We start from the raw sequence: 13,737 nt of genomic DNA on the forward strand, positions 1-13,737 counted from the left end.
AATGGGGGCCGGCCTGGCTGATTTATGGAAGTTTGAAAAAATCTTCAGAAAATATTCTATGTTTTTCTTCTCAGAAAATCGGCTATGTTTTTCTTCTCAGAAATTGCACTATGTTTTTGGGTTACCACAACCATTTTTGAAAAACGGTTTTAAATACTTATAGAGGGTATAGGGACCTCCATACCCACCCTTAGAGCACCATCCTAAGGGCCCAACTCAATGAGATACAGCAAGAGGGAATTATATAGCTTTTCAAAAAATCTTCAGAAAATATTCTATGTTTTGGTGGGGACGTGTCCGTAGCATTTGGGTTACCAGGGGTGAAATTTTATAACTGTTTTAAATACTTTTAAAGGGTATAGGGACCTCCATACCCACCCTGACAGCACCCTACTACGGGCCCAAGTCAATGGGGGCCGGCCTGGCTGATTTATGGAAGTTTGAAAAAATCTTCAGAAAATATTCTATGTTTTTCTTCTCAGAAAATCGGCTATGTTTTTATTCTCAGAAATTGCACTATGTTTTTGGGTTACCACAACCATTTTTGAAAAACGGTTTTAAATACTTATAGAGGGTATAGGGACCTCCATACCCACCCTTAGAGCACCATCCTAAGGGCCCAACTCAATGAGATACAGCAAGAGGGAATTATATAGCTTTTCAAAAAATCTTCAGAAAAATGACTATGTTTTTTCTTGTCAGAAAATCGGCTATGTTTTTTCTTCTCAGAAATTGCACTATGTTTTGGTGGGGACGTGTCCGTAGCATTTGGGTTACCAGGGGTGAAATTTTACAACTGTTTTAAATACTTTTAAAGGCCATCACCACCCCCAGGACACCTGTTTCAGCACCCCACTGTGGTCCCAAGTCAGTGGGATGAAGAATGAGTGTTTTATGGAAGTTTTTAAAAATCCTCTGAAAATATTCTATGTTTTTTCTTCTCAGAAATTGCACTATGTTTTGGTGGGGACGTGTCCGTAGCATTTGGCTTACCAGGGGTGACATTTTTAAAAGGCTCTAAATTACTTTTAAAGGCCATCACCACCCCCAGGACACCTGTTTCAGCACCCCACTGCTGTCCCATGTCAGTGGGATGAAGAATGAGTGTTTTATGGAAGTTTTTAAAAATCCTCTGAAAATATTCTATGTTTTTCTTCTCAGAAAATCGGCTATGTTTTTTCTTCTCAGAAAATATTCTATGTTTTGGTGGGGACGTGTCCGTAGCATTTGGGTTACCAGGGGTGAAATTTTATAACTGTTTTAAATACTTTTAAAGGGTATAGGGACCTCCATACCCACCCTGACAGCACCCTACTACGGGCCCAAGTCAATGGGGGCCGGCCTGGCTGATTTATGGAAGTTTGAAAAAATCTTCAGAAAATATTCTATGTTTTTCTTCTCAGAAATTGCACTAAGTCCAAACTGGCACCTGGTTTTATTCTGGCTTACCACAACCATTTTTGAAAAACGGTTTTAAATACTTATAGAGGGTATAGGGACCTCCATACCCACCCTTAGAGCACCATCCTAAGGGCCCAACTCAATGAGATACAGCAAGAGGGAATTATATAGCTTTTCAAAAAATCTTCAGAAAAATGACTATGTTTTTTCTTGTCAGAAAATCGGCTATGTTTTTTCTTCTCAGAAATTGCACTATGTTTTGGTGGGGACGTGTCCGTAGCATTTGGGTTACCAGGGGTGAAATTTTACAACTGTTTTAAATACTTTTAAAGGCCATCACCACCCCCAGGACACCTGTTTCAGCACCCCACTGTGGTCCCAAGTCAGTGGGATGAAGAATGAGTGTTTTATGGAAGTTTTTAAAAATCCTCTGAAAATATTCTATGTTTTTTCTTCTCAGAAATTGCACTATGTTTTGGTGGGGACGTGTCCGTAGCATTTGGCTTACCAGGGGTGACATTTTTAAAAGGCTCTAAATTACTTTTAAAGGCCATCACCACCCCCAGGACACCTGTTTCAGCACCCCACTGCTGTCCCATGTCAGTGGGATGAAGAATGAGTGTTTTATGGAAGTTTTTAAAAATCCTCTGAAAATATTCTATGTTTTTCTTCTCAGAAAATCGGCTATGTTTTTTCTTCTCAGAAAATATTCTATGTTTTGGTGGGGACGTGTCCGTAGCATTTGGGTTACCAGGGGTGAAATTTTATAACTGTTTTAAATACTTTTAAAGGGTATAGGGACCTCCATACCCACCCTGACAGCACCCTACTACGGGCCCAAGTCAATGGGGGCCGGCCTGGCTGATTTATGGAAGTTTGAAAAAATCTTCAGAAAATATTCTATGTTTTTCTTCTCAGAAATTGCACTAAGTCCAAACTGGCACCTGGTTTTATTCTGGCTTACCACAACCATTTTTGAAAAACGGTTTTAAATACTTATAGAGGGTATAGGGACCTCCATACCCACCCTTAGAGCACCATCCTAAGGGCCCAACTCAATGAGATACAGCAAGAGGGAATTATATAGCTTTTCAAAAAATCTTCAGAAAAATGACTATGTTTTTTCTTGTCAGAAAATCGGCTATGTTTTTTCTTCTCAGAAATTGCACTATGTTTTGGTGGGGACGTGTCCGTAGCATTTGGGTTACCAGGGGTGAAATTTTACAACTGTTTTAAATACTTTTAAAGGCCATCACCACCCCCAGGACACCTGTTTCAGCACCCCACTGTGGTCCCAAGTCAGTGGGATGAAGAATGAGTGTTTTATGGAAGTTTTTAAAAATCCTCTGAAAATATTCTATGTTTTTTCTTCTCAGAAATTGCACTATGTTTTGGTGGGGACGTGTCCGTAGCATTTGGCTTACCAGGGGTGACATTTTTAAAAGGCTCTAAATTACTTTTAAAGGCCATCACCACCCCCAGGACACCTGTTTCAGCACCCCACTGCTGTCCCATGTCAGTGGGATGAAGAATGAGTGTTTTATGGAAGTTTTTAAAAATCCTCTGAAAATATTCTATGTTTTTCTTCTCAGAAAATCGGCTATGTTTTTTCTTCTCAGAAAATATTCTATGTTTTGGTGGGGACGTGTCCGTAGCATTTGGGTTACCAGGGGTGAAATTTTATAACTGTTTTAAATACTTTTAAAGGGTATAGGGACCTCCATACCCACCCTGACAGCACCCTACTACGGGCCCAAGTCAATGGGGGCCGGCCTGGCTGATTTATGGAAGTTTGAAAAAATCTTCAGAAAATATTCTATGTTTTTCTTCTCAGAAATTGCACTAAGTCCAAACTGGCACCTGGTTTTATTCTGGCTTACCACAACCATTTTTGAAAAACGGTTTTAAATACTTATAGAGGGTATAGGGACCTCCATACCCACCCTTAGAGCACCATCCTAAGGGCCCAACTCAATGAGATACAGCAAGAGGGAATTATATAGCTTTTCAAAAAATCTTCAGAAAAATGACTATGTTTTTTCTTGTCAGAAAATCGGCTATGTTTTTTCTTCTCAGAAATTGCACTATGTTTTGGTGGGGACGTGTCCGTAGCATTTGGGTTACCAGGGGTGAAATTTTACAACTGTTTTAAATACTTTTAAAGGCCATCACCACCCCCAGGACACCTGTTTCAGCACCCCACTGTGGTCCCAAGTCAGTGGGATGAAGAATGAGTGTTTTATGGAAGTTTTTAAAAATCCTCTGAAAATATTCTATGTTTTTTCTTCTCAGAAATTGCACTATGTTTTGGTGGGGACGTGTCCGTAGCATTTGGCTTACCAGGGGTGACATTTTTAAAAGGCTCTAAATTACTTTTAAAGGCCATCACCACCCCCAGGACACCTGTTTCAGCACCCCACTGCTGTCCCATGTCAGTGGGATGAAGAATGAGTGTTTTATGGAAGTTTTTAAAAATCCTCTGAAAATATTCTATGTTTTTCTTCTCAGAAAATCGGCTATGTTTTTTCTTCTCAGAAAATATTCTATGTTTTGGTGGGGACGTGTCCGTAGCATTTGGGTTACCAGGGGTGAAATTTTATAACTGTTTTAAATACTTTTAAAGGGTATAGGGACCTCCATACCCACCCTGACAGCACCCTACTACGGGCCCAAGTCAATGGGGGCCGGCCTGGCTGATTTATGGAAGTTTGAAAAAATCTTCAGAAAATATTCTATGTTTTTCTTCTCAGAAAATCGGCTATGTTTTTCTTCTCAGAAATTGCACTATGTTTTTGGGTTACCACAACCATTTTTGAAAAACGGTTTTAAATACTTATAGAGGGTATAGGGACCTCCATACCCACCCTTAGAGCACCATCCTAAGGGCCCAACTCAATGAGATACAGCAAGAGGGAATTATATAGCTTTTCAAAAAATCTTCAGAAAAATGACTATGTTTTTTCTTGTCAGAAAATCGGCTATGTTTTTTCTTCTCAGAAATTGCACTATGTTTTGGTGGGGACGTGTCCGTAGCATTTGGGTTACCAGGGGTGAAATTTTACAACTGTTTTAAATACTTTTAAAGGCCATCAGCCACCCCCAGGACCCACCCTGTTTCAGCACCCCACTACGTGGTCCCAAGTCAGTGGGATGAAGGAATGAGCTGTTTTATGGAAGTTTTTAAAAATCCTCTGAAAATATTCTATGTTTTTTCTTCTCAGAAATTGCACTATGTTTTGGTGGGGACGTGTCCGTAGCATTTGGCTTACCAGGGGTGACATTTTTAAAAGGCTCTAAATTACTTTTAAAGGCCATCACCACCCCCAGGACACCTGTTTCAGCACCCCACTGCTGTCCCATGTCAGTGGGATGAAGAATGAGTGTTTTATGGAAGTTTTTAAAAATCCTCTGAAAATATTCTATGTTTTTCTTCTCAGAAAATCGGCTATGTTTTTTCTTCTCAGAAAATATTCTATGTTTTGGTGGGGACGTGTCCGTAGCATTTGGGTTACCAGGGGTGAAATTTTATAACTGTTTTAAATACTTTTAAAGGGTATAGGGACCTCCATACCCACCCTGACAGCACCCTACTACGGGCCCAAGTCAATGGGGGCCGGCCTGGCTGATTTATGGAAGTTTGAAAAAATCTTCAGAAAATATTCTATGTTTTTCTTCTCAGAAATTGCACTAAGTCCAAACTGGCACCTGGTTTTATTCTGGCTTACCACAACCATTTTTGAAAAACGGTTTTAAATACTTATAGAGGGTATAGGGACCTCCATACCCACCCTTAGAGCACCATCCTAAGGGCCCAACTCAATGAGATACAGCAAGAGGGAATTATATAGCTTTTCAAAAAATCTTCAGAAAAATGACTATGTTTTTTCTTGTCAGAAAATCGGCTATGTTTTTTCTTCTCAGAAATTGCACTATGTTTTGGTGGGGACGTGTCCGTAGCATTTGGGTTACCAGGGGTGAAATTTTACAACTGTTTTAAATACTTTTAAAGGCCATCACCACCCCCAGGACACCTGTTTCAGCACCCCACTGTGGTCCCAAGTCAGTGGGATGAAGAATGAGTGTTTTATGGAAGTTTTTAAAAATCCTCTGAAAATATTCTATGTTTTTTCTTCTCAGAAATTGCACTATGTTTTGGTGGGGACGTGTCCGTAGCATTTGGCTTACCAGGGGTGACATTTTTAAAAGGCTCTAAATTACTTTTAAAGGCCATCACCACCCCCAGGACACCTGTTTCAGCACCCCACTGCTGTCCCATGTCAGTGGGATGAAGAATGAGTGTTTTATGGAAGTTTTTAAAAATCCTCTGAAAATATTCTATGTTTTTCTTCTCAGAAAATCGGCTATGTTTTTTCTTCTCAGAAAATATTCTATGTTTTGGTGGGGACGTGTCCGTAGCATTTGGGTTACCAGGGGTGAAATTTTATAACTGTTTTAAATACTTTTAAAGGGTATAGGGACCTCCATACCCACCCTGACAGCACCCTACTACGGGCCCAAGTCAATGGGGGCCGGCCTGGCTGATTTATGGAAGTTTGAAAAAATCTTCAGAAAATATTCTATGTTTTTCTTCTCAGAAATTGCACTAAGTCCAAACGGGCACCTGGTTTTATTTTGGGTTACCACAACCATTTTTGAAAAACGGTTTTAAATACTTATAGAGGGTATAGGGACCTCCATACCCACCCTTAGAGCACCATCCTAAGGGCCCAACTCAATGAGATACAGCAAGAGGGAATTATATAGCTTTTCAAAAAATCTTCAGAAAATATTCTATGTTTTGGTGGGGACGTGTCCGTAGCATTTGGGTTACCAGGGGTGAAATTTTATAACTGTTTTAAATACTTTTAAAGGGTATAGGGACCTCCATACCCACCCTGACAGCACCCTACTACGGGCCCAAGTCAATGGGGGCCGGCCTGGCTGATTTATGGAAGTTTGAAAAAATCTTCAGAAAATATTCTATGTTTTTCTTCTCAGAAAATCGGCTATGTTTTTCTTCTCAGAAATTGCACTATGTTTTTGGGTTACCACAACCATTTTTGAAAAACGGTTTTAAATACTTATAGAGGGTATAGGGACCTCCATACCCACCCTTAGAGCACCATCCTAAGGGCCCAACTCAATGAGATACAGCAAGAGGGAATTATATAGCTTTTCAAAAAATCTTCAGAAAATATTCTATGTTTTGGTGGGGACGTGTCCGTAGCATTTGGGTTACCAGGGGTGAAATTTTATAACTGTTTTAAATACTTTTAAAGGGTATAGGGACCTCCATACCCACCCTGACAGCACCCTACTACGGGCCCAAGTCAATGGGGGCCGGCCTGGCTGATTTATGGAAGTTTGAAAAAATCTTCAGAAAATATTCTATGTTTTTCTTCTCAGAAAATCGGCTATGTTTTTCTTCTCAGAAATTGCACTATGTTTTTGGGTTACCACAACCATTTTTGAAAAACGGTTTTAAATACTTATAGAGGGTATAGGGACCTCCATACCCACCCTTAGAGCACCATCCTAAGGGCCCAACTCAATGAGATACAGCAAGAGGGAATTATATAGCTTTTCAAAAAATCTTCAGAAAATATTCTATGTTTTGGTGGGGACGTGTCCGTAGCATTTGGGTTACCAGGGGTGAAATTTTATAACTGTTTTAAATACTTTTAAAGGGTATAGGGACCTCCATACCCACCCTGACAGCACCCTACTACGGGCCCAAGTCAATGGGGGCCGGCCTGGCTGATTTATGGAAGTTTGAAAAAATCTTCAGAAAATATTCTATGTTTTTCTTCTCAGAAAATCGGCTATGTTTTTCTTCTCAGAAATTGCACTATGTTTTTGGGTTACCACAACCATTTTTGAAAAACGGTTTTAAATACTTATAGAGGGTATAGGGACCTCCATACCCACCCTTAGAGCACCATCCTAAGGGCCCAACTCAATGAGATACAGCAAGAGGGAATTATATAGCTTTTCAAAAAATCTTCAGAAAATATTCTATGTTTTGGTGGGGACGTGTCCGTAGCATTTGGGTTACCAGGGGTGAAATTTTATAACTGTTTTAAATACTTTTAAAGGGTATAGGGACCTCCATACCCACCCTGACAGCACCCTACTACGGGCCCAAGTCAATGGGGGCCGGCCTGGCTGATTTATGGAAGTTTGAAAAAATCTTCAGAAAATATTCTATGTTTTTCTTCTCAGAAATTGCACTAAGTCCAAACTGGCACCTGGTTTTATTCTGGCTTACCACAACCATTTTTGAAAAACGGTTTTAAATACTTATAGAGGGTATAGGGACCTCCATACCCACCCTTAGAGCACCATCCTAAGGGCCCAACTCAATGAGATACAGCAAGAGGGAATTATATAGCTTTTCAAAAAATCTTCAGAAAAATGACTATGTTTTTTCTTGTCAGAAAATCGGCTATGTTTTTTCTTCTCAGAAATTGCACTATGTTTTGGTGGGGACGTGTCCGTAGCATTTGGGTTACCAGGGGTGAAATTTTACAACTGTTTTAAATACTTTTAAAGGCCATCACCACCCCCAGGACACCTGTTTCAGCACCCCACTGTGGTCCCAAGTCAGTGGGATGAAGAATGAGTGTTTTATGGAAGTTTTTAAAAATCCTCTGAAAATATTCTATGTTTTTTCTTCTCAGAAATTGCACTATGTTTTGGTGGGGACGTGTCCGTAGCATTTGGCTTACCAGGGGTGACATTTTTAAAAGGCTCTAAATTACTTTTAAAGGCCATCACCACCCCCAGGACACCTGTTTCAGCACCCCACTGCTGTCCCATGTCAGTGGGATGAAGAATGAGTGTTTTATGGAAGTTTTTAAAAATCCTCTGAAAATATTCTATGTTTTTCTTCTCAGAAAATCGGCTATGTTTTTTCTTCTCAGAAAATATTCTATGTTTTGGTGGGGACGTGTCCGTAGCATTTGGGTTACCAGGGGTGAAATTTTATAACTGTTTTAAATACTTTTAAAGGGTATAGGGACCTCCATACCCACCCTGACAGCACCCTACTACGGGCCCAAGTCAATGGGGGCCGGCCTGGCTGATTTATGGAAGTTTGAAAAAATCTTCAGAAAATATTCTATGTTTTTCTTCTCAGAAATTGCACTAAGTCCAAACTGGCACCTGGTTTTATTCTGGCTTACCACAACCATTTTTGAAAAACGGTTTTAAATACTTATAGAGGGTATAGGGACCTCCATACCCACCCTTAGAGCACCATCCTAAGGGCCCAACTCAATGAGATACAGCAAGAGGGAATTATATAGCTTTTCAAAAAATCTTCAGAAAAATGACTATGTTTTTTCTTGTCAGAAAATCGGCTATGTTTTTTCTTCTCAGAAATTGCACTATGTTTTGGTGGGGACGTGTCCGTAGCATTTGGGTTACCAGGGGTGAAATTTTACAACTGTTTTAAATACTTTTAAAGGCCATCACCACCCCCAGGACACCTGTTTCAGCACCCCACTGTGGTCCCAAGTCAGTGGGATGAAGAATGAGTGTTTTATGGAAGTTTTTAAAAATCCTCTGAAAATATTCTATGTTTTTTCTTCTCAGAAATTGCACTATGTTTTGGTGGGGACGTGTCCGTAGCATTTGGCTTACCAGGGGTGACATTTTTAAAAGGCTCTAAATTACTTTTAAAGGCCATCACCACCCCCAGGACACCTGTTTCAGCACCCCACTGCTGTCCCATGTCAGTGGGATGAAGAATGAGTGTTTTATGGAAGTTTTTAAAAATCCTCTGAAAATATTCTATGTTTTTCTTCTCAGAAAATCGGCTATGTTTTTTCTTCTCAGAAAATATTCTATGTTTTGGTGGGGACGTGTCCGTAGCATTTGGGTTACCAGGGGTGAAATTTTATAACTGTTTTAAATACTTTTAAAGGGTATAGGGACCTCCATACCCACCCTGACAGCACCCTACTACGGGCCCAAGTCAATGGGGGCCGGCCTGGCTGATTTATGGAAGTTTGAAAAAATCTTCAGAAAATATTCTATGTTTTTCTTCTCAGAAATTGCACTAAGTCCAAACTGGCACCTGGTTTTATTCTGGCTTACCACAACCATTTTTGAAAAACGGTTTTAAATACTTATAGAGGGTATAGGGACCTCCATACCCACCCTTAGAGCACCATCCTAAGGGCCCAACTCAATGAGATACAGCAAGAGGGAATTATATAGCTTTTCAAAAAATCTTCAGAAAGACTAGTTCGTCGATCGGCATGTCTTCTCGGCCGGTGGGGACGTGTCCGTAGCATTTGGGTTACCAGGGGTGAAATTTTATAACTGTTTTAAATACTTTTAAAGGGTATAGGGACCTCCATACCCACCCTGACAGCACCCTACTACGGGCCCAAGTCAATGGGGGCCGGCCTGGCTGATTTATGGAAGTTTGAAAAAATCTTCAGAAAATATTCTATGTTTTTCTTCTCAGAAAATCGGCTATGTTTTTTTCTCAGAAATTGCACTATGTTTTTGGGTTACCACAACCATTTTGAAAAACGGTTTTAAATACTTATAGAGGGTATAGGGACCTCCATACCCACCCTTAGAGCACCATCCTAAGGGCCCAACTCAATGAGATACAGCAAGAGGGAATTATATAGCTTTTCAAAAGAGCTCTCAGAAAATATTCTATGCTTTGGTGGGGACGTGTCCGTAGCATTTGGGTTACCAGGGGTGAAATTTTACAACTGTTTTAAATACTTTTAAAGGGTATACGACCTCCATACACCTGACAGCACCCTACTGGGCCCAAGTCAGTGGGATGAAGAATGAGTGTTTTATGGAAGTTTTTAAAAATCCTCTGAAAATATTCTATGTTTTTCTTCTCAGAAAATCGGCTATGTTTTTCTTCTCAGAAATTGCACTATGTTTTTGGGTTACCACAACCATTTTTGAAAAACGGTTTTAAATACTTATAGAGGGTATAGGGACCTCCATACCCACCCTTAGAGCACCATCCTAAGGGCCCAACTCAATGAGATACAGCAAGAGGGAATTATATAGCTTTTCAAAAAATCTTCAGAAAATATTCTATGTTTTGGTGGGGACGTGTCCGTAGCATTTGGGTTACCAGGGGTGAAATTTTATAACTGTTTTAAATACTTTTAAAGGGTATAGGGACCTCCATACCCACCCTGACAGCACCCTACTACGGGCCCAAGTCAATGGGGGCCGGCCTGGCTGATTTATGGAAGTTTGAAAAAATCTTCAGAAAATATTCTATGTTTTTCTTCTCAGAAATTGCACTAAGTCCAAACTGGCACCTGGTTTTATTCTGGCTTACCACAACCATTTTTGAAAAACGGTTTTAAATACTTATAGAGGGTATAGGGACCTCCATACCCACCCTTAGAGCACCATCCTAAGGGCCCAACTCAATGAGATACAGCAAGAGGGAATTATATAGCTTTTCAAAAAATCTTCAGAAAAATGACTATGTTTTTTCTTGTCAGAAAATCGGCTATGTTTTTTCTTCTCAGAAATTGCACTATGTTTTGGTGGGGACGTGTCCGTAGCATTTGGGTTACCAGGGGTGAAATTTTACAACTGTTTTAAATACTTTTAAAGGCCATCACCACCCCCAGGACACCTGTTTCAGCACCCCACTGTGGTCCCAAGTCAGTGGGATGAAGAATGAGTGTTTTATGGAAGTTTTTAAAAATCCTCTGAAAATATTCTATGTTTTTTCTTCTCAGAAATTGCACTATGTTTTGGTGGGGACGTGTCCGTAGCATTTGGCTTACCAGGGGTGACATTTTTAAAAGGCTCTAAATTACTTTTAAAGGCCATCACCACCCCCAGGACACCTGTTTCAGCACCCCACTGCTGTCCCATGTCAGTGGGATGAAGAATGAGTGTTTTATGGAAGTTTTTAAAAATCCTCTGAAAATATTCTATGTTTTTCTTCTCAGAAAATCGGCTATGTTTTTTCTTCTCAGAAAATATTCTATGTTTTGGTGGGGACGTGTCCGTAGCATTTGGGTTACCAGGGGTGAAATTTTATAACTGTTTTAAATACTTTTAAAGGGTATAGGGACCTCCATACCCACCCTGACAGCACCCTACTACGGGCCCAAGTCAATGGGGGCCGGCCTGGCTGATTTATGGAAGTTTGAAAAAATCTTCAGAAAATATTCTATGTTTTTCTTCTCAGAAAATCGGCTATGTTTTTCTTCTCAGAAATTGCACTATGTTTTTGGGTTACCACAACCATTTTTGAAAAACGGTTTTAAATACTTATAGAGGGTATAGGGACCTCCATACCCACCCTTAGAGCACCATCCTAAGGGCCCAACTCAATGAGATACAGCAAGAGGGAATTATATAGCTTTTCAAAAAATCTTCAGAAAATATTCTATGTTTTGGTGGGGACGTGTCCGTAGCATTTGGGTTACCAGGGGTGAAATTTTATAACTGTTTTAAATACTTTTAAAGGGTATAGGGACCTCCATACCCACCCTGACAGCACCCTACTACGGGCCCAAGTCAATGGGGGCCGGCCTGGCTGATTTATGGAAGTTTGAAAAAATCTTCAGAAAATATTCTATGTTTTTCTTCTCAGAAATTGCACTAAGTCCAAACGGGCACCTGGTTTTATTTTGGGTTACCACAACCATTTTTGAAAAACGGTTTTAAATACTTATAGAGGGTATAGGGACCTCCATACCCACCCTTAGAGCACCATCCTAAGGGCCCAACTCAATGAGATACAGCAAGAGGGAATTATATAGCTTTTCAAAAAATCTTCAGAAAATATTCTATGTTTTGGTGGGGACGTGTCCGTAGCATTTGGGTTACCAGGGGTGAAATTTTATAACTGTTTTAAATACTTTTAAAGGGTATAGGGACCTCCATACCCACCCTGACAGCACCCTACTACGGGCCCAAGTCAATGGGGGCCGGCCTGGCTGATTTATGGAAGTTTGAAAAAATCTTCAGAAAATATTCTATGTTTTTCTTCTCAGAAATTGCACTAAGTCCAAACTGGCACCTGGTTTTATTCTGGCTTACCACAACCATTTTTGAAAAACGGTTTTAAATACTTATAGAGGGTATAGGGACCTCCATACCCACCCTTAGAGCACCATCCTAAGGGCCCAACTCAATGAGATACAGCAAGAGGGAATTATATAGCTTTTCAAAAAATCTTCAGAAAAATGACTATGTTTTTTCTTGTCAGAAAATCGGCTATGTTTTTTCTTCTCAGAAATTGCACTATGTTTTGGTGGGGACGTGTCCGTAGCATTTGGGTTACCAGGGGTGAAATTTTACAACTGTTTTAAATACTTTTAAAGGCCATCACCACCCCCAGGACACCTGTTTCAGCACCCCACTGTGGTCCCAAGTCAGTGGGATGAAGAATGAGTGTTTTATGGAAGTTTTTAAAAATCCTCTGAAAATATTCTATGTTTTTTCTTCTCAGAAATTGCACTATGTTTTGGTGGGGACGTGTCCGTAGCATTTGGCTTACCAGGGGTGACATTTTTAAAAGGCTCTAAATTACTTTTAAAGGCCATCACCACCCCCAGGACACCTGTTTCAGCACCCCACTGCTGTCCCATGTCAGTGGGATGAAGAATGAGTGTTTTATGGAAGTTTTTAAAAATCCTCTGAAAATATTCTATGTTTTTCTTCTCAGAAAATCGGCTATGTTTTTTCTTCTCAGAAAATATTCTATGTTTTGGTGGGGACGTGTCCGTAGCATTTGGGTTACCAGGGGTGAAATTTTATAACTGTTTTAAATACTTTTAAAGGGTATAGGGACCTCCATACCCACCCTGACAGCACCCTACTACGGGCCCAAGTCAATGGGGGCCGGCCTGGCTGATTTATGGAAGTTTGAAAAAATCTTCAGAAAATATTCTATGTTTTTCTTCTCAGAAAATCGCGCTATGTTTTTCTTCTCAGAAATTGCACCTGATGTTTTTGGGTTACCACAACCATTTTTGAAAAACGGTTTTAAATACTTATAGAGGGTATAGGGACCTCCATACCCACCCTTAGAGCACCATCCTAAGGGCCCAACTCAATGAGATACAGCAAGAGGGAATTATATAGCTTTTCAAAAAATCTTCAGAAAATATTCTATGTTTTGGTGGGGACGTGTCCGTAGCATTTGGGTTACCAGGGGTGAAATTTTATAACTGTTTTAAATACTTTTAAAGGGTATAGGGACCTCCATACCCACCCTGACAGCACCCTACTACGGGCCCAAGTCAATGGGGGCCGGCCTGGCTGATTTATGGAAGTTTGAAAAAATCTTCAGAAAATATTCTATGTTTTTCTTCT

The sequence above is a fragment of the Salmo salar genome, chromosome 08 (genome assembly GCF_965601325.2).
Source record: "Salmo salar chromosome 08, fSalSal1, whole genome shotgun sequence".
Lineage (NCBI taxonomy): Eukaryota > Metazoa > Chordata > Actinopteri > Salmoniformes > Salmonidae > Salmo > Salmo salar.